General features: G+C 41.0%; 1 protein-coding gene across 9 annotated transcripts in view; it reads left to right on the top strand.

Moving 5' to 3' along the window:
• The window catches only part of GULP1 (GULP PTB domain containing engulfment adaptor 1), a 356,627-nt gene that overhangs the window by 41,263 nt on the left and 290,606 nt on the right, over positions 1-24,758 (top strand). For 3 of the 9 annotated variants that reach the window (XM_085872772.1, XM_085872775.1, XM_085872773.1), the window contains exon 1: positions 18,489-18,721. The exons of 1 other annotated variant lie outside the window; for it this stretch is intronic. The gene's annotated coding sequence lies outside the window, so the exon portion shown is untranslated. Of the gene's footprint in view, positions 1-18,485; positions 18,722-24,758 lie in introns of those variants that run through there. 5 more of the 9 variants (XM_085872770.1, XM_085872777.1, XM_085872779.1 and 2 more) reach the window with 4 other exon arrangements.

The following is a 24,758-nucleotide window of genomic DNA, read 5'->3' as shown; positions in this document are numbered from 1 at the left end:
CAGAGCAAGTGCGCTACCTCTAGACTATTCTTCTCATGACTAGACAACAAAGGACTTTGTCTGAAGTTTTGAAGTCAAGTGGGGAGAATGATTGCATAAACAGAATGTGGTTACAATGTAAATATGATGGGCAAAATCACCTCTTTCTCAGAAAACCATAATCAAATCAAACATTCAAAGTTCTATCATTGACAATAGCACTCTAAATGCCTAGAGGTCCGCACACTCGTCTCTCAGCTGTCCAGCCTGGGTTCGTATCCCGACCCAGCTGAAAACTGTCATCCCGGTGTTTCACAGGCAGGGTGATTCATCGATATGTGTGTGCTGTCCCTCGGATGGATAAAACGGGCGTCCCATCTTCTGCCATTAGTTGATGAATGATTAAGATCCCACTATATCCACGAAGAGTAGGCAAGCTATCGCCAGCACACTGTCCAAATTCCAAATTCCAGCCCTAACCAGCAGGTGGTATTGTATCTGCGGCATAGCTGCACCCCCAACCAATTATGCTACTCAGCATCCTTGTGCTCCATACCTAAGAAGACCTCTCTCAATCTCATTTGATGAGTAATTTAATTCCAGTAAAGAATGAAGAATCATTTGCTGTCATGACACGGTTTTATTTTGTGTTGATGTGAAGTTGAGGACTTGTTTTTTTATACCAATATAATGGGAATCCACCATGGCAGTACCATGATGAATGGAAAAGAAAAGCAGCAGCCAATATTGGAGCTGAGAGCTGAAGTTAATAATTTTGAGTCAATCCTGCACAAAACGGTCCTATCTCAGAAAGCTTTGGCTGTTGAACTGCAGAGGCCATCGCTCCAGTTCAGCAACCCCCATGGAGCTAGCTGAGGCATGCTGGTCCCAAAATAACATGAATCCTCAATACGGAGCAGCGGTTATTGCAATACGTGAACATACACTTTGGATTTTCCATTACTGGAAGGTTTTCATAATCTTTTGTTCTCTGAGGCAAATCTAATTGATTTAAAAATGGTCACAAAGAGGAATGAACAAAAGAAAGCAAAATATGCACGTTGGTATGTGGATATGATGGCATTGTGGTGCAATTATTGAAGGTGAAAATGACAATGAGGATAATTATTGCATGTATAATCTTAACAGATATTGAAGTTGTGGATAGGCAGCCAGCTTTATTGTGATGTATAACAGTGATATACATTAAAAAAAAAATTGTGCCATTTTATAGTGCATGTGTTGTTCCATGTTGTATGTCAGGCAACAATAGGTTGTCATTAGATATTCGACATCATAAAGGCAGAGGTTTTGGAGTTGGTTCAAATTTTAACTTATCTATATATTACTAAAACTCTCATCTTGGAAATATGTATGTATGTATGTTCCCGAAATACAGCCAAAACGGTACACGATAGCGCAGAAATTTTAATTCCACATTACTCACCATTTTCCTGCGGTGTGCAGTATCAAGTTTCGTTCAAATTGGGCAACGAAAAAAATATTAAAAAACCAATTCCCGATTCAGTCAAGTCCTCTTCGGGAGAATTTGATAAATGAAAACAACCTCAGTCGTACAGTTCGCTGGAGCTATCTTATATTTTTTTTTCTTGAAATGATTTTTTTCATCAACCGCTGTCACAAAGGGAACCCAACGGGTTCAAGGGTCGTCTAGTATATTACTAAAACTCTCATCTTGTATATATGTATTATGTATGTATGTATGTATGTATGCAAGTATCTATGCATGTTCCCGAAATACAGCCAAAACGGGACACGATAGCACAAAAAAAAATTTCGTTAAAATCAGACAACGAAAAAATTTTTTTGAAAAATCAATTCCCGATTCAGTCAAGTACTCTTCGGGAGAATTTGATCAATGCAAACAACCTCAGCGGTATAGTTCGCTGGAGCTATCTTTTTTTTTTTTGTTGAAATGATTTTTTTTATCAACCATGTCCCAACTGAAACCCAACGGGTTCACGAACGTTTGTGTGATATATATATATATATATATATATATATATATATATATATATATATATATATATATATATATATATATATATATATATATATATATATATATATATATATATATATATATATGAAAAAGAAAGACCCCCTCACCTCACATCTCTCACCTGTGAATAAAGGGAATAAGCAATTAGCTCTCACCGAATCAATTAAACTCAGGTGGCTATGATTATATAAATAAATCGTCTCCTATGCTCTTCTGGTCAAAGAAAGGTGCATAAAGCAACCAAGAAAGGCTACCAAGGTAAGCCCTTTGCTGTTTAAAACCTTTCCCAGAGTTCCTCCACAGCTGTAAAGACATTCACAAGTACTACACGCATGAGAATCCCAATGCTACACACCCGCTCATCTTGTCCATAACTGTACCCAGTTGGGCGGCGTCTGGAGCTCTATATGTGCCAAGGTGCCACGATATCTGACCTATCCTGAGATTTTACGAGGAGGTTTCTTTTTCGAGCCACCTGGGTCCTGACAATCTTTTCTACTCGAAATTCTTTTTCCTTTCCTGTTTTCACCCTCCACGGAATCACAGTCAAGTGAGTATTAACACATTATTGTGTTCTGTTTGATTATATTCTGGTGGGTGGGTGATCTCTGAATTTTGACTTTCATAACGGTTCTCATGATATAACATTCGCCATTCTTTTGAGACGTCATTTGTTCTTTTATATGTTCTTGATTGTCATTGCGGCTTGGCAAACATCCTGTGGTTTGTTTGCTTTGTCTTTGCAGTCGCTGTTGTGTTAAAGGATGCAGTTACAAGACCCCGTCTTTGTGCCTGCATATGACATTTCTTGGTGTAACTGTTGAGACGTGCTAGTGAAATTCGAGCTATTGTGGACTACGAACTACAGTGCCTTCGAAAATATTCACACCCCTCGACTTTGTCACATTTTGTTGTGTTACAGCCTGAATTTAAAATGGATTAAACTGAAAAAAAATTGACCAATCAACACAAAATAACCCACAATGATAAAGTGAAAACATGTTTTTGGAATTTCTTACAAATTAATCAAAAATGAAAAGTTGAAATGTCTCACATCAAAAAGTATTCAACCCATTTGCTATGACACTCGAAATTGAGCTCGGGTGCATCCAATTTCCTTTGATCATCCTTGAAATGTCTCCACAACTTGTTTGGAGTCCACCTGTGGCCAATTCAATTGATTTTTACATTATTTAGAAAGAAACACACCTTTCTATACAAGGTTCCACAGATCATAGTGCATGTCAGAGCAGAAACTCGACCATGAAGTCCAAGGAACTGTCCGTAGAACTCCAAGATAGAAATGTGAGGAGGTGTCAATCTGGGGAAGGGTACAAAAAAATTCATAGTGTTGAAAGTTTCCAACAGCACAGTGAGCTCCATCATCAGGAAATTGGAATAATATGGAACTACCGAGACTCTTCCAAGAGCTGGGCAAGAGCTTCTTTCTTCGAGCTTCCTAGAGCTCAGTAACTGGGCAAGAAGGATCTTGGCCAAGGAGATGACCAAGAACCCAAAGACCACTCCAAGAGAACTCCAGAGTTCCTTGGCTGAGATAGGAGAACCTGCTGGAACTTCTGGCAGGGTCCCTGGACGGACAACGATCCTTGCAGCCCTTCACAAATTGAGCCTTTATGGGAGAGTAGCCAGACAGAAGCCACTCCTGAGAAAAAGGCACATGACAGCATTCCTGGAGTTTGCAAAAAGGCATGTGAGACTCCAACAGCATGAGGCAAAAGATTCTGTGGTCTGATGAGACGAAAATTGAACTATTTGACCTGAATGCAAAGCACTACATCTGGCAGAAACCGAGCCCAGCTCAGCACCCATCCAACACCATCCCTACCTTGATTCAGAGTGGTGGCAGCATCATGCAATGGGGATGATTTTCAGTTGCAAGGACTTGGAGACTTGTAAGAACAGAGGGAATAATGAATGGAGTCAAATACAGGCAAATCCTTGAGGATAACCTGCTTCAGAGTGCAAAAGACTTTAGACTGCAGCGAAGATTTACGTTCCAACAGGACAATGACCCAACGCATATAGCTTAAGCAGCACTGGAATGACTTCAGAACAAGAACATGAAAGTCACCGAGTTGTCCAGCTAAAGCCCAGACTTGAATCCCATTGAGAATCTGTGGAAAGACTTGAAGATTGCTGTTCACCGATGCTCCCCATCCAAGTTGACAGAGCTTGAGCAAATCTGCAAGGAAGAATGGGAGAAAATCCCAAAATCCAGATGTGCAAAGCTGATACAGACGTGCCCAAGGAGATTCGAAGCTCTCGTCGCTGCAGAAGGTGCTTCGACAAAGTATTGACTCAGGGGGTTGAATGCTCCATGACGCAAGATATTTCATCTTTTCATTTTAAATTAATTTGTGAAAATTTCTAAAAACATATTTTCACTTTTTCATGATGCGGTATTTTGTGTAAATCAGTGACAAAAATTTTGAATTTAATCCATTTTAAATTCAGGCTGTAACACAACAAAATGTGACAAAAGTTGAGGCGTGTGAATACTTTCTGAGGCACTGCATGCTTTCACAGAAACCAGCTGCGTCAATGATGCATTGATGAGGTCTGTTATAAAACATTTTCTCCACTTTTGCTGATGCTAACGATCCTGACATTGTTCTCCTGACAAAAATGCTCTGCTACACTGTGCCATGATTTTTGTGCATGGCCTACATAATTCCATTTTCCATGTGTATTGGTCAGCTCGCTCACCCATTTAAATCCCATTGGTAATGTATGGAACATCATGGAGATAATGGACCAAACAATTTCTGATTCAGCCACAGTTCTTGGACCAGGTAGGAGATCCTCTTCATAGGAGTTGATTCAACTGGAGCAGGATTTATTCCTGCTCACATTGATATACACATTGATATGTATATATATATATATATATATATATATATATATATATATATATATATATATATATATATATATATATATATATATATATATATATATATATATATATATATATACTCCTGTTCTGCCAAATTTGATGGGGATCATTGATGGACAGCAATCATCAAATCTCACCATGAATGTTCAATTGGATTCATGTCAGGACTTTGACTGGGCCACTCAAGAACATTTATTTCCTTCTTACTCAGCCACTCCAGTCTGGCTTCAGCTTTGAGTTTCAGATCATTTTCATGCTGAAATGTGAATCTCTTACCCAGTTTCAGATTCATGGCTAACTCAAGAAGATTTTTATCAAGGACTCTGCTGTGCTTTTCACCATCCATTGTCCCTTTTATTGTGACAAGCTTGCTAGTCCCTGCTGATGAAAATCAGCCCCAAAACATGATACTGCCACCAACACACTTAACAGCAGGGATGGTCCGTGTGATTGGGTGATGTGCAGTATTTGGTTTTCACCAGATGCAACACTTTCAATTAAGATTAAAAATCTCTCCATTTCACAAAGTAGAGAGCTTGCTGTCAAACCTCGACTCAGATTCTGCAACAGGTCCAGATGGCATCAGCCCACATGTACTAAACATCTGCTCCTATGCTCTTGCTCATCCTCTCTCTGTTCTAGTCACCCTCTCATTTGTTCAAGGTCATCTGCCATCTGCTTTGAAATCGGCAAACATTACTGCCCAGAATAAAAAGGTGAAAACAGATCCCTGCAACGACAGACCAATCAGCCTTCTCCAAATCATCAGCAAGGTTTTGGGAATCCATCACCACTTCTGACATTAAATCCTTCCTCTTCTCCATTGGCTTGATTTCCGATCATCAATTTGGTTTCAGACCAGGTCACTCTACCCTGGAGATGATGCTTCTGCTCTCCCAACAATGGATGGAGGTCCTCAATGACGGACATGAAATCAGAGCCATATCCCTGGACATATCACGTGCTTTTGACACGGTCTGGCACCCTGCCCTACTCACCAAACTCTCTTCCCATGGTATCCAAGGCCATCTCCACTCATGGCTCACAGACTTCCTCTCCTATCACAGCTAACATGTGGCCCTAAATGGAGTTCTTTTATCCCCCCTTCCTGTCCAGGCTGGAGTTCCTCAAGGCAACGTTCTGGGCCCTGTTCTTTTTCTGGTTTTCATCAATGATCTCTCTGACTTCCTGGAAAATCCTCTTTATCTCTTCGCTGATGACTCCACCCTCTGCCGTACCATCTGTTATCCCTCATACCAGAAAGCAGCAGCTTCTTCGCTCACTGCAGATCTGGATATCACAAACTGGTCCAACACGTGGAATATGTCTTTCAATCCGGACAAATCTCACACTGTCACTATGTCTCTCCGAAATGACCATTTGAACCCCCCCCCCATCTATTTTTTCAACAACCCTCTGGATGAAGTCCTTTCTTTCAAGCTTCTGGGTCTCACTATCTGCCATGGTTTTTCATGGGAAAGCCACATTTCCATCCTGGTCTCCAAAGCCAGTCCCCGACTGGGAATCCTCCATCATGCAAAGTCCTCCCTTGGCCCACCTGAGTTCCTGACCACATACAAAGCTTTCGTCTGCAGCCTGATGGAGTACTGCTCTCCCCTCTGGGCTGGTGCTCCTGCTTCCCACCTTTCTCGGCTTCACGCTGTGGAAACCAAGGCATTTCGGATCATTGGCATCTCCCATAATAAGGCTGAGTCTTTGGGCCTCTCACTCTCTCACCGCAGGCTAGTCGGTGGTCTTTCTGTTTTCTACCGTCTCCTCTACGATTTTGCCCCCCCCCCCCCAGCTCTCTCTGTGATTTGTCCCCTTCATATTTCCACAGGATGCTCAAGGTCCGCCAACAACCCAAACCCACTTCTGGTAAAACTACCAAAATCATGAATCACTGCTCACCTTCACTCTTTCATTCCTCCTTTTTTCCCGCCTTTGGAAGAAACTCCCTCACTCTATTCATTCCCATTCTTCCCTCCAGGCCTTCAAAACAGCTACTCACCACCACCTCTTATCATCCCCCATCCAAATCCTCGATCTTTTCTATCCCCGTTAATCCACCCCAAACTTACCTCCTTCAAATTCCCTGCTTTCCTTCCTGAAAGTCCCTGTGATGTCCATCTTGTATACCCCTGTTCCCCACCCCCATCCCTCTCCCTTCTACAGATCTCCTTATGTCTCTGTTCCCCACTGTTTTGTCCTTCCCACTCCCACCCCTCTTGTCTCATGCCCCCCTTGCTGTACATTTTGTGTTAGCTCTCATACGATCCTCGCGAAGGTGTACAAAAAAAAAAATTCAATCTTAGTGTCCTCTGACCACAGAATTTTTCTCCACATTCCTGCAGTGTCATTGAGATCCTTGTTCACAAACTCTATGCAGGATTAGTCTGTGAAGACTCTGCACTGCATTACATTTGATTTGAAAGCATCATGAAATAAACTCAGGTGGCATCAAAATGTGAAAACTTTGGAGGGGGGGTGGGAAGAATACTTTTTTTCTTGGATTGAACCTCGTTTCAACACATTATTCATGGAGAGTTCAGAAAGAACCACTAACAGGTATGTCAACCAAAATTGAGCCTCAAAGACAGAGTAAGACTATAGGTCGTGTTTATGGAGGTCTCTGTAGTTTTCCTTCATAATGGGAGCGAAATCTCTAATTGCAGTGTTTTTGACTGGAATATAGCTTATCACTTGTTTGTCATGTTTGTGATTTTCCTTGAAGATAATCACAAAATATGCTCTGATGTCAAATAGATTGCATCTTTTCAAGACTATTGTTTTCATCCAGTCGTTTCATCACTTGACGCTATCATATTTTGCTAAATACTTCGTTATGATGATTTGAATGGCAAGTATGAGACAAAATAAATGTAATAATATGAAAAAACAAATCACCAACTTCAAAACAAAATGGTGGAATTACTTCGATTAACCACTAGGCGTCACCATGCCTTGTTCATCGTTTTGTCATCTTCATCGTTCTGTATGGGACGAGCTATTATACATTATTTTCCTCTTCATTATTACAGTATATTAAGGCTCATGGAGGAGCTTTTATATAAATCACATGTTGTACAAGAATATGAGATATCAGTGTACATTTACATTAATTACAAGGACATTATTGGGCAAGAGACAAACAACAAAGATTATCGGATTTGAATTTGGGATCCCAGCACCCTGAGATAAGTGCTCAGATGGGAACACCAAAGGTCAATCCCAAAATAGTGGCATTTGCCCACCCTTTACCCCCAGAATATATGGTCTGGATTTGATTCCTGACAAAATATCGTTTGTTGTTTAATTGCTGCACACATGGCATACTGCGTCAGAGAATATTCCCCCTTTCAGAGAGGGCATTGTCACATTTTAGAGCACTTGCTTGTGGTGAAAAATAAAATTCGGCCATCATTCCAGTGTGTTGGCTCAAATCCAAATTCTTGCTTTGAGAATCCTCTCTTGACCCATCTCAAAGTGTGCTGCTGGCATAAAGTTTTAACGAATCGACAAATTGAGTTGGTGTAACTTTCACAATGATTCATCCTGGAGACGTGGATTTACTGCTCCACTTCACTCAGCCATTTCCAATGATTGACTCCTCTACCATTCTGCTCTCTAAAAGTAACTCTGTACATCACTTTGAGATAATATGCAGCCACATACAATTTTATTTTCAAGACACTCATACAAAAAAATAATGACTCAATTAGGCAAATCAAACCCTGTAAAAGGGACTGCAATTCATCGAAGAGGCATTCTTGCTGACGACTTTGGCTTTGCTGTTGTCAGTAATGTTCTGTTGCTTCAAGGACTGCAGGAAGCAAAAGTTACCAAGATGTAATGCACAAAGGATATTTTCTTACAGCAAACAACGCACACTCTAAGGTATTACGTGCCCAAGGCTTACATTCACGACATGTCGACTGCTTGCAAGGGAGCAAGGTAAACCTAAAATGATAGGTTCTGATTTTTCAACAGAGACAATCTTGTGTCTTTGACATTCATTGTTATCCCTTCCATGGACGTCTCTTATCTCGTCGTCTGTTTGTCTGTTTCATATGTGGAACTTCAAATAACAGGGACGCCGTTTAACCTCGCCGCCAACTTGTGCAAGAATGTTGTTTGTAGGCAGGACAAACATTGACTATGTTGCTTTAATGTTTTCCCAAACATTGATCCCGATGCTATGAGATAGTCACATTGCATTACAATGATTAAATGTTACCGTGGCTCAGTCTTTATGAAATCCAAGCAATCAATTATTGGCAGTGCAGAATCTACTAAGACAAACTGCTGGAGAGAAGAGATAACCTTTTCTTTAAATCAGGCTTATGATAGCATGGTTATAAACAAAAGGGTGTTTATGGGACAATACACTTGACTTGAAGGCAACGCAAATTCCAAACGCAGACTTGGCCAATTATATTTTTTTTTTTTAAGGCTACGTTTCAAAGTACAGACAACGTTGAAAATTGTCTTCAGAATCAAATAGGGATTTGTTAATCGATTTATTATGTATTTATTATTCACACATGACTGATGGTACCAAGCATATAATGATGAGGAAAACAAAAATGCCTCCATGAATAAATAAATAAACAAATAAATAAAAGTAGTTTTAAAAATTAATCAATTAAATAATAATAAAACCCTCAGATTTGTGTGATGTTGACAACTGTGAAGTCAGTTAGACTGCCCATGTGTACCTGGCATTTGTGGTAGATTGGCCTTGTTATATACTGCAGTTCCCACATTTCCAGAACTTCGTGACATTTTATTCGACTTGTCAAAAATATGCTAAAAGTTGGTGAACATTTGTGTAAGTTTCATGATGTCCTATTCAACTTTTACCTTCCTGAGATAATCGATGAACTGCTACTACATGATTTAAAGAGCAACCCTATTACAACATCAATAGCTTTAACCACAATGACCAAACGTAATCGAGAAAATTAAAAGCAAAGATTTACTGATACATCTGAGAAGTGAAATAACCAATCCATACATCCTTCGGGAACATACTCTGTGCAGAACATCGGTGCTGCCGAAGCAGTCTCCTGGGTTATTGGATACGATCCTGGACAGGTCACCAGTCTGACGAAGGATACTCAAAAAATGGCTCAATCATTCCAGCAACCTGGTTCTCATTTTGCCGACCTCAGAAGGATGACAGGCTGAGTCAACCTCACCTGGTATTAATTCAACAGGGTTTGAGCAGGATTTGAACTCAGGACCCACTCAAGACCCTAAGATCCCAAACCATAAAGCTAACACAAAGCATACATATCCAAAACTCATTGCTAATTATATGAGGCTAACACATAAAGTAGAAGTGATCTGATTAGTTTTTTTTCTTCAGATATCTAGGGTCGTGGAAGAGCTGATTGACAGAAATCTAAGAGGCATATTTACTGACAGTGAAAGGGTAAGAACAAGCAGATACAGGACTAGCATGCATACAGAGTGAGTGCGACGGTGTTCGAGTTGGTGTCAGAGTGAGAGTAGAATTCAGCCAGAAGTGGACACATGATTCGACATCTGATGATGGTGAGCTGACACTCCACGTGACTGCAGGAGGAGCAGGACTGCACAAAGGCTGGAAGACAATTCCACACAAGGAGGAAAATGAGGACAAAAGAGAGGAGGCAAATAGACAGTCTGGATATAGAGAGGCGAGTAAGTGGGTTAATCAAAGTATGTGTTGAACAGAGTGACTGAAGAGCTCATGAAGAAGAGAGCTGGTGGAATGAGGTCAAAAAGAGGTTCTACAGCATAAACTGGTTTCCTTGATTCAGCATTAGTCAGAAGTGAAATAATTTGCCTGGGAGATGGGTGGCGGTGGTGATGGTTGAGGGTTGGGGGAGAAAGGAGGGGGGGGGGACTTTCGTTCAAGGAGGAGTGTTTGTAAACAGTCGAGAAAACTGGATCAGACAGGCGGGCACCATGTTCGGAGGGTGTTAAGATAACACCTTTTGAAGTCAAAGTTTGAATCGTCACCTCAGCAGGGGCTTCATTTGAGAAGAATCAAATACCAGCCTTTACCGAATGTGGCTGCAGATAGCCTGATGTGACACGATAAACATAATATACAGACCTTTACACATTACTTAGTTAAAGGTTTGAGCTATGCAAGTGTCCACTTCCTGATTCACACAAAAACAATGATGATTCTGCTGGATTATGATAGACTATCTCATTGCTGTTCATGTAAACAAGCTGTGAACATGCTGATGTAGGAATATAATTACAAGTGGCATCAATAATGTAACATGCTCTCTTTACTTCGGCAGATTTGTCACTTTAAGAGCAAGGATGATGGCAGCAATCACTTCACTGCAACATTATTAAAGTTAGGCTCTCAGTTTAACCACTAACATAAGCAGCACTACTGGTTTACATCCTCACTATGCAACTCGTCCATCTTTCCATCCATTGGGACCATATTCTGTGCAGAGTGTTGGTGCTGCCAACACAGTCTCCTGGGCTATTGGACACAATCCTGGATGGGTTGCCACTCTGACACAGGATACCAGCAAGCTGGTACTCATTTTTGCCGACCTCGGAAGGATGACAGGCAGAGTCAGCCCCACCTGGTATTAATTCAACAGCCGAGTGGGATTTGAACTCAGGACCTAGGATACCAAGCCTGCCACCCGAATCATTAAGCCAACACCAGGCTATGTGCAACTGGTGCAATGACCTTATATATGGATGAGAGCAATTTATAGTCTGCCCAGGGTATTAACAAACGATGTTGTACACTTCAAGGAATGGTGTATCAGAAGGGGCAGCTCCCCTACTGTCCTTGTGAAGACAAACTCAAAGATCTATTTCACAAAGAGAACGTGCCTTTCATCATGTGGTATGGCACGACCATCGTATCAGGTGCGGCTGACTATGAACAGATCGGACCGCTCAAAATTGGACCTCGATGAGATTTTGTGAACAATGAATAATCGAACGATCTGAAACCTCACGGCCAGGTACTTACATCACTCCTTTGTCGCAATCGGAGAAGAACGACAAACTTGTTTCCATGAATGTGGGAATTTGGCTTGCATTGGGACACGATGCTCCTCATTTGAGGTACTTCATAAGACATCAAAGTGCTACCTTGAAGCAGTTCATAAGATACGTTGATGGACATATTGCAAACCTATTGGATTTTTTTTTCTATAAAGGACAGATCAGAGAAACACTCTGTACCCCCTCCGGCCTCCACATCAAGTCAGGAATGATGGTGGACAATGAAACAACTAAGAATAGCTCAAGGCTCAGTAAACATCCCCTTGATAACATATTGTGGAGTCTTCCGTGAAAGTGTAAAACACAAAACTTGGTTTGTGTTTTACACTTTAATGGCAAAGAAAAAAAAAAACACAAAACGAAGTTTCTCTCAACCATGTTCAGAAACGAGTGCTATGTCGACAATCCAATTTGACACACTCCAGGGGTTCATAACATCATCGATACCACTACACGGCCAATTTGAGATCAAGGAGTTGCTGAATACATTGGATACAACAAGAGCTGAGGGCTTGACATACCAAGCTACAACACTTAAGATGTGTGAACCTGAGCTGGCTTTCCCTATGGCCAATATATTCCAGTACAGGTACAATCCTAGCATCTACCCAAGCATATGGAAAACGAGCTCAGCATGCACTGCATATAATAAACAGGACAAATCTGACCTGAGCAATTACTGCCCAATCAGCATCCTCTCAATCATCAGCAAAGTCATGGAAGATGTTATCATCAGTACCATAGCATAACATCTTAAAACTAGAGGGGGAGCACTCGGTTGAGTGCAAAACCTCCGCCGCCAATACTGCTGGGTCACTTAAGTGAACCTGATATCCTATTCATTGTAGGTCAAAACGGATCAGACTCTACTGAACCACGATTGAATAAACTAAACTAGATCGACGCGCATGTAGAAATGGCAAAAAAATAAAATCGAAATTTTTTTGAAAAAAAAGTTGCAAATTTTGTTTTTTTTTCTCAAACAAATGTTTTTTTTGGGGGGGGGTTGGAAATCAGTTAAAACATGTAGAAATGCAAAAAAAAAATTCAAATCTTTTTCAAATAAAATCGAAATATTTTTGAAAAAAACTTGCAAAATTTTCTAAGTTTTCTTTTTTGGACCAAGTCCAAAATCTAATGGCATGATCCTTGGACCATACCTAACCCCCCACAAAGTTTCGTCGAAATCCGTCCAGGAGTTTTTCTGTAATACTGTTCACAAACAAACAAACATGCAGTCATAGACTGGTATTTACGAAATCATCAACTTGACCTCTGACCTTGTCTAAAAAAAATCTGTCTCTAGAGAAGGTAGCGACGCAAACCAGAAGTTTCTACGATGATTCTGTACCAAACCATCAAAATAGAATGTTTTGGATGTTTGACCTCACTGTGACCTTGACCTTTGACCGATTTTGACCAAAATCTAATCAGCGCTAGCCATCACCCCCCTGAATCACGTGGTGTAATTTGACATTGGTAGCTTCTTCCATTCTCGAGTTATCGTGCCTACAAACAAACAAACAAACAAACAAACAAACAGAAACGGAAGGCATCAATATACTTATGAAATCTTTAGATTTCGTAAGTAACAAACAAACAGACAGGGGTGAAAACAGTAACCTCCATCCATCTTCGATGGCGGAGGTTAACAAACAACGTGCTCACTGATGTTTATGTATCATGTATTATTCTAGCCAATGAAGGATTGTCCTCTTTATATTATTTATATACAAAATAGAGGCTGACAATCTGGGTAACAAAGGGTAAAGAGGTAATATGGTGACAGGTGGGGCTGTGGCTGGATACAACAAGCAAGGAAATGAGCAAACAACAACAAAATCAGTCAGTGGGCATTGTGGTGAGATTGTACACTCTGAGTCTGAAAGGTGAGCAGTTTGATTCCAACCTTAAAAATGGCCGAGGCATACCAAATACCTTAAAAATGGTACTGCTGCTTCTTCACTTACTGCACAGCATACAGAGGGATGGAGAATTGCTTTATAAATGGGAAAGATGTATATTTCTTAAATACAGTAAAGTCACAAATAAATACCAAGAAGATAATTCAGCTGCAGATGTCGACATGGGGCATGGCAGCCACCTCTTGTAGGGAGAGATGCTGATAAAGAGCCATCAAGAACGAGCAACAGTTTGCACACATGGAGGATGTTGGTCAGCCAGGCATGATTATTGATTACCATAGCAAAAGAGGTTGGCATGCAGTGCTGGTTGTCGGATGTTATCAAAAACTTGGCGAGTAAACGGCAGTGGGTAGAGAGGAAAAAGAGGGACTGGATAGAAAGGATTGGGGACTCTCTTTGGAAGCACAGAGAGGAAGTCAGCCAGCTCTGCATGAAGACAACCTTGGATAGCAGAGCCAGAGAGCTTTCTAACTGAAGCATACACCATATGATTCCAAAGACAGCCATAGCCTCCTGTTTCTGATTCAGGGTCTCCCTCCATTGTTGTGAGAGGATAAGTCGCATGTCCAGAGTTCAGTGGTTGGAGCAGACATCAAGCTGGTGATTTGATGATTCGACCATTGGATGAAAGAGATGACTGGATGTCAGCAGCCATTATGGACTCCATACCTTTTCTCTTATTATGGGAAGAAAGCTGACCAATCGGTAGTTGAGCTGATTTGGTTTTTGCACCCTTCTTGCAGATGGGGATGATGTTTATGCCCTTCCAACCAACCAAGCTCTTTCACACTTCCTCAGGCTACCACTTGATTTTATTCCTTGCAGTAATGATGAAAAATGAAATTTATACAGAAGTGAAGGGAGGGATGAGGGGGGGGGGGTTTGGGTGCAGGAAGCAAAACTTACATTTTCTTTTAATTGGGTCTACAGGGTCAACTTAAGAGTTTGTTGCCAACTTTTATAAGCTCTTCAGCATCTCTAGTTGGGCTGCTTTACCTGTGCTAATTGCGGACGTTATGGCCAAGCCCAGTCTGGAACGTAGATGTGAGATCAGGTCTTTGCACTCGAAAAGTCAGGAATTAAATGGAAACTGACTGACCAATTGAAATACCACCTGTTGAAGGCAATGTAGAAGGTCTGACCTGGTCAGCACATGCTGTGGCTCGGTTTGGATACAAATGTTTCCCCCTTCGGCCATTCCCTCTTTTACAAGATGTTTACTGCAAGTAAACACAGATTTTGTAATCTTTCATCACTTGGTGTCTCAGGAGTTGGCTTCAGGTATTGAATCCATCAATCGTATTTTAATGTTGAGAGCTGGACGACAGTAATGGCAAAAAGCACACTCTCTGCCGATGTGGTCGATCACCATACCTGGTGTTCCTGTTTGAAAGGTACACAGCAGCAGTGTTTTTTAGACCATTGCATGATCGTAAATAAGACTCCTTGACTAGAAAATCCTACAAAAATCCCATAAACAATGGCTGCAAAGGCAAAACACATAAGATATCCATCTCTCCTTGTTGTTCGACTTATACTCATGCTGGCACACCTAAACAGACCAAAAGCAGATAAAAATAACCTTGTGTTGCTACTTATACTAATACAGTGGAAATATGTTTTCTGTGATTTGTTGTTCCTGTTAGTGTTTTGTGACTCGTTGTTCGTGGTGGTGTATCCAGTGGTGTTTCGGGATGCTTGATGACTTTGGATGTGATGATGTTATTAATTATCAGTGTAAAATGATCTCTTTGAACTTTAGAAATGACTGGGCCTGTTTCCTCACCAAATCCGAAATATTTCTCCCCTAATCAACAGGAGCAAGCATGGGGAGAATGGTTTCTATAAATTAATTAAAATTCAAGTGCATTTTCTTAACATTTTGGAAAGAAAGGCTCTGATTTTGAATGTATAACATCATGTTTACTTAATTTTTTCTTCATTTAATGCGATTAGAGAATACTGTACTTAATGAATGGTAACAAAATGTTTAACCATTTTTAGCTCACCTGGACTCACCTGGAGCAGTGTCCGTAGGTGAGTGAGTTAGTCAGTCATTCAGTGAGTCAGTCAGTCAGTGAGTCTGTAAACACTTCAGTCATTATCGCTTTCACCCAAACACACGATTTTGACGAAACTTGGGCATAAGCTTCATATCTGATGCAGAACGAGGGTGTATTGACCGCATCAAAATCTGCACTGATTACGGGTGCTTATGGGGTGTGGGGGGGGGGGTTGACCCCCCCTCAAATAGGTATTTGCTCTCTTCTTCGAAACTACACACAAGATTTTGATTTAAACTTGACCCACACCCTTCATAATCTGGAATGTAGCAAAGTTTGTTTACGGCATTAAAAAAAAATCAGGGTCGAAGGGGATGTATGGGGAGTCTGACTCTTGCTCCTGATCCACGTGAGCATCACGACTCACGGTCCTATTTTTATGACACTTACAATATGAAGCATCACTCAAAAAGCAAGTATGTATGCATACTTCCAGGCATTCTTACCAGCCCTCATTTGTACATAATACAATGAGATAATTAGAAGGGCACTCAGTAGAGCACACATCTCTGCTATGCAATGCCTGATCCATGAGAACATTTTTGAGATGCCATGCTATATATAGTTTTTGGCCCAATCTCCCAATCTTGAAGAATCACTTTAAAAATTAAATAATTCTCGTATCCAGATCCGGATTCGGATCTTCATCAAAATCGAATCAGTTTGTCGTGGTTACACCCCCAAAATGTCCACCAAGTTTCATCCGAATCTGTCCATAAGTTTTTGAGATATCATGCTATATATTAGTTAAGCCCTATCTCTCAATGGTGAAGAATCACTTCAAAAAATTATCGGATCTGGATTCGGATCTTCATCGAAATTTAAACATTTCTTCCTTGTCACAAACCCAACATGTCCACCAAGTTTCGTCCACAACTTTTTGAGATATTGTGCTGTACATCAAATTTAGCCCCATCTCTCAATGGTGAAGAATCAGTTAATAAATCTAGTAGTCCAATCCGGATCCTGATCTTCACCCAAATCAGATCAGTTCGTCCTTGTCAAACACCGAACCTGCCCACAAAATTTCAATCGGATCCGTCCACAACTTTTTGAGATATCTTGCACACAAACAGACAAACAAGAATAAGACGCCGTGCTGAGCATGACACTTGCAAAATCCATACAAACAAATTTGACCCCAAAAATAATTGTTGGTTGAATTCAGTGACCTGAAATATAAATCCTCTTCAAATTTCAAGTCAGTCGGACGAAAATTGAGGATTTTCGAAATCTCACCTTCGTTGTTGACCTTTGACCTCTGTTCACCTTTTGACCTCAAAAACAACAGGCTTCTTCCTTATGACAAACTCTGCCAGGTGGTGAAGTTTCGTCAAGATCGGCTCAAAATTGTGATAGACAAACAGACAAACAGACAGAATAACAAAATCGACTTTCGTACCAATATGCTTGAAAAATCTTCCATTTTACAAGTTACAGACGGAAAAGGAGGTGAAAACATAACCCTCCTTCACCTTCGGTGGCGGAGGCAATAAAACTTTTCATGATGTGGCACAAAATTTATGTAAACTCCAATTTTATTGAGAGTTATTACAAATACATCTTCTGATTGTTTATCAATACATTTCATTGGCCGAACAAAGAAGTTTAAATTATATTTGACATTTATTGCCCGATTTAAATCGGTTAGGAATTGCTGTTGGGAAATGTATAAAAATTTGTTTAAAGTGTAGAAAATATCAGTTTTGTCGATGTCATTGATGTACATTTTATGCCAGCTTGTGCGCTTCACTGATCATCATTCAGCCTCTCGATTTCAACAATGAACAGAATCGACGAAACACATTTATCTTGATGAGCAGCTGGTGTTTCCATTCTGCGGAATATATTTACTTGGACCACATTTTAATGGATTTTTCAAATGTAAGCTCCAAGAGGTAGGAATTTAAGAGGCAAGTTAGTCCTCAATATATAGTCGGCCTAATACCTTTATAACGAGTCATCGATCTACTTTTTAGCATCTTGTTCATTGATTGTTTTTGTAAAGGAAAAATAAGTGGAATAATGAGACATGCACTGCTGACACGAAGTAATAGCATCAGCACAGCAGACCCTTTGGCGATTTTAAATGTATCCAGATGTTTGAACAGACACGTGTTCGGAAAGACAACTATTTCGAAACAAGTTTTTCTTTCAACCTTCACCCAGTCGTGAGATAGATATACAGTGCACTGCAGCTGTAAGTGATATTTAATGAACGTACTAGCCTCATGTTTTCAAAGTTTGATGACCCGGAGCAACTTGTACAAGCCAAGATGCATGAACTTAGCTCCATAGTGTTGACTTAATGCCTTCATGAGCGTAGATCAGCCTCGAAACTCGATGCCGCACTATAATGACGGTTCCCAAGTGGAGCCATCGTTGTCAATGTCAACTTTTTCAGTGTAGAGCGGTCATGATGTGCCGTTGCTCGGTTTTGAGTGGGAGGGAATGGGAAGGACTGAGAGTGTTTGGGGTAATCAGAGAGAGAGAGAGAGAGAGAGAGAGAGAGAGAGAGAGAGAGAGAGAGAGAGAGAGGAGGTGGAGAGAGAAAAGGGGTGGGAGCGGGAGAAAACAGGGAATGGAGAAAGGGTTGGTGGAGAGGGAAACACATGACTCAGAAGTTGGCAAGAACAGAGCACGCGAGTTGGAGAGAGCCAGCACAGAGCGCCACGCTTGTCGGAGATGTCGGAGAAGGCGACGTGTGCGACCTGCCAGGAGGACGTGCAGGAACGTGCTTTGCACTAAGCTTAGATTCCTTTGGACGTTTTTCTCGGTATGTGGTAATTGTGTGGATGGAAAGGGTACATTAAACTTGGAGAACATATACATATGTGTGTATATATATATATATATATATATATATATATATATATATATATATATATATATATATATATACATACATACACACACACACACACACACACACACACACACACACACACACACACACACACACACACACACACACACGTCCTTCAGATTCCATACGCCCAATGTTTGCTTACCAATGCTTCCTTTAGTGAAACCATGTCTGTTCAAATGTGGAATGTTCATAACGGGAACCCTATCTTTTGAGAATATTGCATCAGGTTTCATTGGATGGCTCTGATCGTTGTACAGACAACATTGCAATCCTTCTACATAATACCATCACATTTAAATGGATAAACTTAAAATGATGCTGCTTGGGGAGATGTGAATGACAGCATATATATATATATATATATATATATATATATATATATATATATATATATATATATATATATATATATATATATATATTTACACTCATCACTTTATTAGTTTCCAGAAACATTATGAATACTTAAATCATCAAAAAGCTAAAACCATCTTTCATAAATGTCACATTACTGTACGAGATGAATTGGGTGGTTTGTGTAGGCCCACAGTATGGGAAAGGCACCAGTTTTTCTGTTGTTAATATTTTAATATTACCATGTTACTCATGTATACGAGTACAGTATATGTATGTACTGTATATGTATGTACTCTATATTATGCACTGCATGTGCATGGACAGTATATGTATGGACTGTATATGTATGGACAGTATATGTATGGACTAAGCCTGGTGTTGGCTTAGTGGTTAGGATGGTGGCTTGGGATCCCAGGGTCCTGAGTTCAAGTCCCGTTGGCTGCTGAATTAACACCAGGGGGTTGACTCAGCCTGTCATCCTTCCGAGGTCGGCGAAATGAGTACCAGTATACTGGGCCGATGTATACCCCGGTTAGAGTAGGTGTACCATATCCCTGTGTGTCGTAAGAGGCGACCAGGGTTGGCGTCAGGAAGGGCATCCGGCCATAAAACATTGCCTCAAGAAAAAGCCAAACCCCTGCACAGCAGGGAAAAATGGCTGTAAAAACGGTCATTTTTTATTTTATATCTTGGCACCTTCAAATGTGTCAAATCTCAGATTTTGCAAAATTTCCCCCTGTCATAGTGACGCTTACAAAATCTTATTCCAGAAATTTGAAATACATCTGATAGAACATCTTAAATAGCAATTTACTTCTGCATAAAGTGATGATTTAAAATGGCAAGTTTCAACATGGATCATTACGACATACCAGTTTTTAGGTTCACTTCCATGATTGGGTCAAAAACGTTAGGAAGCACATAACAAATTGCATTTAACAAACTGCTACAAAATTACTGGTAGCTATAAGCTTGATTTTATAACCATAGAATAAGTTTACCATGATAGCCCTATGATATAAAAAATCAATACCAAAGGCCAGTTTGTGTTCAGTATACAGAACTTCAAAGGTGGTTAGGAAGTACGTTACGTTTTTAAGAAATCTGCACTGTTCATCCGAAGATGTTAGTTTGGTTTATCACAGCATGTATTTCTATGGTTAGGTTTATGTGCATATATACTTGTGACCTGAATGAACACTGATCAATTTGATCAATTTGTTAATTTCATATGACCTTGACCTCTTTGCTCAAGGTCAAATATCAGGCAAACCAAATATTCTCCGTATATGTGGTTTCCAATTCGTGTATAATACATATCTAAGCCATCAGACCAATTTTAGAATGATACGAGTGGTTCCTTGATACAGATAATTCATAACCAACTTTGACCCTGTCAGAGCAATAGAAAGAGGAAGAATTAAGCTCTGCCCAAATAGATCCTGAATCCCCATGATGTTGGCTCACAAATGATATGCAAAACTTAATCGAACAATGACTTTCATTTTTTTGGTCCCCCGTGTCCTAAATGTGTACATAATACCTTGCTACAAGCCTAAACAATTATTTTTCCTTTGATAAACTCTTCATGTATCCTATTATGTTCAAATAAATAAATGTCATTTTCTGTCTGTCTGTGTGTAACGCCAATCACGCCAAAACTACAGGGCCAATTGCGACCAAACTTTGCACATGCACCAAGTTCGACCTCTTGGTGAACATTGGCTACTTGGCTTCATCTGTAGTCATGTGAGTTTGGGACAGAAAGTGGACAAAAATTGTCTATGTAAATGTGTATCGTGTAGCGCGACTCAGTGGTGGTGGCAGGGGTATTATAAGTCAGCTATGGAGATAACTTGCATTTTTTCACTGTACATGTTCCCAGAGAGTGGGAAGCGGCAAAGATCACCGACACAAACAGCAAAGCGCTTGCCATGTGGAGGCCTATTTGGGTTGCTTTATAAAGCTTCTTCGGCTCGAGGAGGTGGAAGGTGTCAATTATGTATATCGGCCGAGCCACCTGGGTTTCGTTGATTGAATGAGAGCTGATTGGCTATTCCCTCCATTAACAGGAGAGAGATGTGGGTGGGTCTTTCCTTATTTATATATTGACTGCTTTTGACATTTGCACATATTACATGCTTAGGAGCCTCATTGATATGCATTGTTGTCTGCACTATCGCTGATGATTTGCCAATATGCGATGAACCCGGTCCGGTAGCTGAGGGTGTGTCTGGCATTTGGAGTCTCATGTGTGTACGATGTGTGAACGTCTTTACAGCTGTGGAGAAACTCTGGGAAGGGTTCGAAACAGCAAAGCGCTTCCCTTGCGTCGGCCTGCTTTCTGCAGTTTCTTCGGCTCAAGGTGTCAAATATGTGTGTATCTATCTATCTAAATATATATATATATATATATATATATATATATATATATATATATATATATATATATAGATATAGATATATATATATATATATATATATATATATATATATATATATAGATATAGATATATATATATATAGATATAGATATATATATATATATATAGATATATATATAGATATATAGATATAGATATATATATATATAGATATATATATATAGATATATATATATATATATATATATATATATATATATATATATATTGTCGCGAATTCGCGCCCGCCGGCGTGCGAGCGGCCACGTAACTCGAATCGCGGCACGTCGCCCACCGGACGGACAATTCCGTCGTGACCCTCTCGGACTAACGCCGGGAACTAGTCACGGGTGGGCCTTTCGGCCTCACCTAGATCGTGCCAATCGGCCCCCCATGTGGGATAGGGTTGCTCGCCAAATTCGACCTACCTAAGTACCCACACGGAGGGTAGACCGGGCGATCGCACCTCGCCGCAGGTCGACTTCGGACACTTTAAGCGACCCGTTCCATACTATCGGGATAACCGAGCGGTGTTATCGTCAACCTCAACGGTTCAAATTAATTATTGGGCGTATTTAGCCCATGACCAACCCTTTACGTGAAGTAAGATGGAGATTCAATTAAAGAAAAGACGAAGCGAAACGGGAAAAACAGTTCAACATAAGGCACATTTATTCCGCGGCAAACGGAAAGCACACACATACAATTACAACAATTATGCACCAAAAGCAAATGTAAAAGAAACACAACAATTATGCACCAAAAGCAAATGTAACAAAAGAAACACAATGCAGATCTACTACCGACTACGCGAGCACACGGCAACACTTACACAGTTTTACTTCACAGACGGCGCCGACAACACATATACTCCAAAGCAAAATAAATAGGGCCACCCTCTATGACAAGGGGGCAGACGGGCCTGTGGGCCGAGACCGCGTCGAGCCTACCCGTCTTGTGATGAGCCACAAAATGGCGGCGGTGCCCCGACTCCGCGCTCCTCCGCGGGTTTCGTTGGCACTGCTTGGAATGGGGTGGGAACGGGGCCCCCTTTTCGCACTATCTCAGCGCGGGGGGAAACAGGGGGGGGTTGTTGATGCTCTGGGGAAAGAGGATAGCTGGCTTGCTTGGGTCCCGCGACGAGCGACTCCACTGCGCCCTCGACCGCGTTCCCGGCTTCTCCTCTCTGTAGCTCCTCGACAGACCGCCTCTCCTCCAGACCCGTCTTGACTGCTGCTGCCACACTTCGCCGCCGCCACGACTCGCCCGAGCCCGAACCAGAAACTCTTCTCAACTCGAGCCCAAAACAGAAACTCTTCTCTCTCTATTCGCCCCGCGCTCGGCGCTTTATAGTCAGCAGGAGAAAACATATGCAGATTTTCGGATCAGGATCGGCTCGGGGGTGGAGCCACGCTCGCCTATTGGACGGAGGAAAAGTGGGCGTGAATCATTCCTGATCCTCGAATTTGCATATATCGATTCTACTCCGACGCGCCTGGAGGCGGGGCCAAATCGCCCCGCGCTCGCTGATAGGACGGAACAGAAGTGGGCGTGAATCATTCCTGATCCGACTTCCCCGGAAAGGCCGCTTTTTGCACCCACTGCTCAGCGCGCGGCCTGTACGAGTCCAGGATCGGTGCCCACAAGCGGTGCGGGAATGGCGGCAGAAGGAGGAGAGGTGAAGGTGGTGGAGGGTTTATTGTGGTGGTCCCTGGCCACGGTGACGCTTGGAATGGCGGTGATGCGATCATTGCGAGAGCGAGTTGTGACGGTAAAGGTCGTGGCTGTTGGCGTTGTTGTTGTTGTGAAGCGGCGTTGCGGTTGGTGGTTGTTGTGTGATGGCGGTTGAGACGTGGTTGGTTCAAAATAAAGATAGAACAGAAAAACGGCTATCTTGAAGGGTCGCAGCCCGAATGAATCACATTTATTCCCTCTAAACAACGGGTTTGGGCTAACTACACATATACTTACAGAGATATCACCTACGGGACCTGAATGGTGGTTTGCGAATTTTCTCAACCACAACACTATATATATATTTATATATATATATATATATATATATATATATATATATATATATATATATATACACACATATATGTACAGATACATATTTATGGTGATTAACCCCCCCCCCCCAGTTGAAAGCACCCAAATTGAGGTTGTCAGCACTGAAAGTCGAACTCTGAGCTTCTCAAACGTTCACAAAATTGTAAAATGGAGTATAAGGTCAATGGATCAGGGAACGTTAGATGTAATAAAGAGAGAGATAGAGAGGACAAGAACTGAAATTTTCGGGATAAGTGAACTTAGATGGACTGGTTTGGGGCACTTTCAATATGGTGATTACAATGTGTTATTTCCTGGTCATGGAACCTGTAAAATAAATAGAGTGGCAGCGATTTGCAATGAGAAGATGGCAGAGTCACTACTGGGATACAACCCACTCAATGATAGGTTAATTTCAGTGAGATTGAAAGGACATCCAGTGAACACTACCATCATTCAGATGTATTATATGCTCCAAATTCTGCAGCAGATGAAGAAAATGTGGAGGAGTTTTATGGAAAGTTGCAAGAACTGGTAGACAAAGTGCCAAACGAAGATGTTTTAATTATTGTAGGAGAATGGAATGCAAAAATTGGAGAAGCAGGAGCATCAGGGATTGCTGGAAAGCATGGACTTGGCTTCCAAAATGAGCAAAGGCAAGTGAATGATGAAGTTCTGTGTTGAGAATAAATTCGCAATTACAAACACATTGCTCAAACAACCCAAGCATAGACTTTACACATAGACTTCACCTGATGGGAAACATAAAAATCAGATTGACTACGTTCCAATCAACAGAAAACAGAGAAGTGTTGAATAATCTGCCTATATACTCTGCCAGGCACAGACTGTTGGACAGATCATGAAACTCTTTGTGGCAAAATTATGAGTCAAATTCAGAAACGTGAAAAAACAAAAACTTTGACCAAATATAACCTTGAGAAAAAATCTCTTCGAAACCGTTTTTCAGAGTTGGCTTGGAGAACAAAATGGCAGATGAATTGTGGCAAGAGGTTGAAGACATTGTAACAGAAAAGGCCAAAAGCAACATCCGAAAAGCAAGCAGAAAGATGGAGGCAATAAATATTGCAGTCAGAAAAGGAGAGATGAAA

This window comes from Eptatretus burgeri, chromosome 3 (assembly GCF_056783735.1).
Source record: "Eptatretus burgeri isolate ZD-2024b chromosome 3, Ebu_testis_v1, whole genome shotgun sequence".
NCBI lineage: Eukaryota > Metazoa > Chordata > Myxini > Myxiniformes > Myxinidae > Eptatretus > Eptatretus burgeri.
Note: the sequence above shows the minus strand (reverse complement) of the source record. Positions and strands in the feature narration are given on the sequence as shown.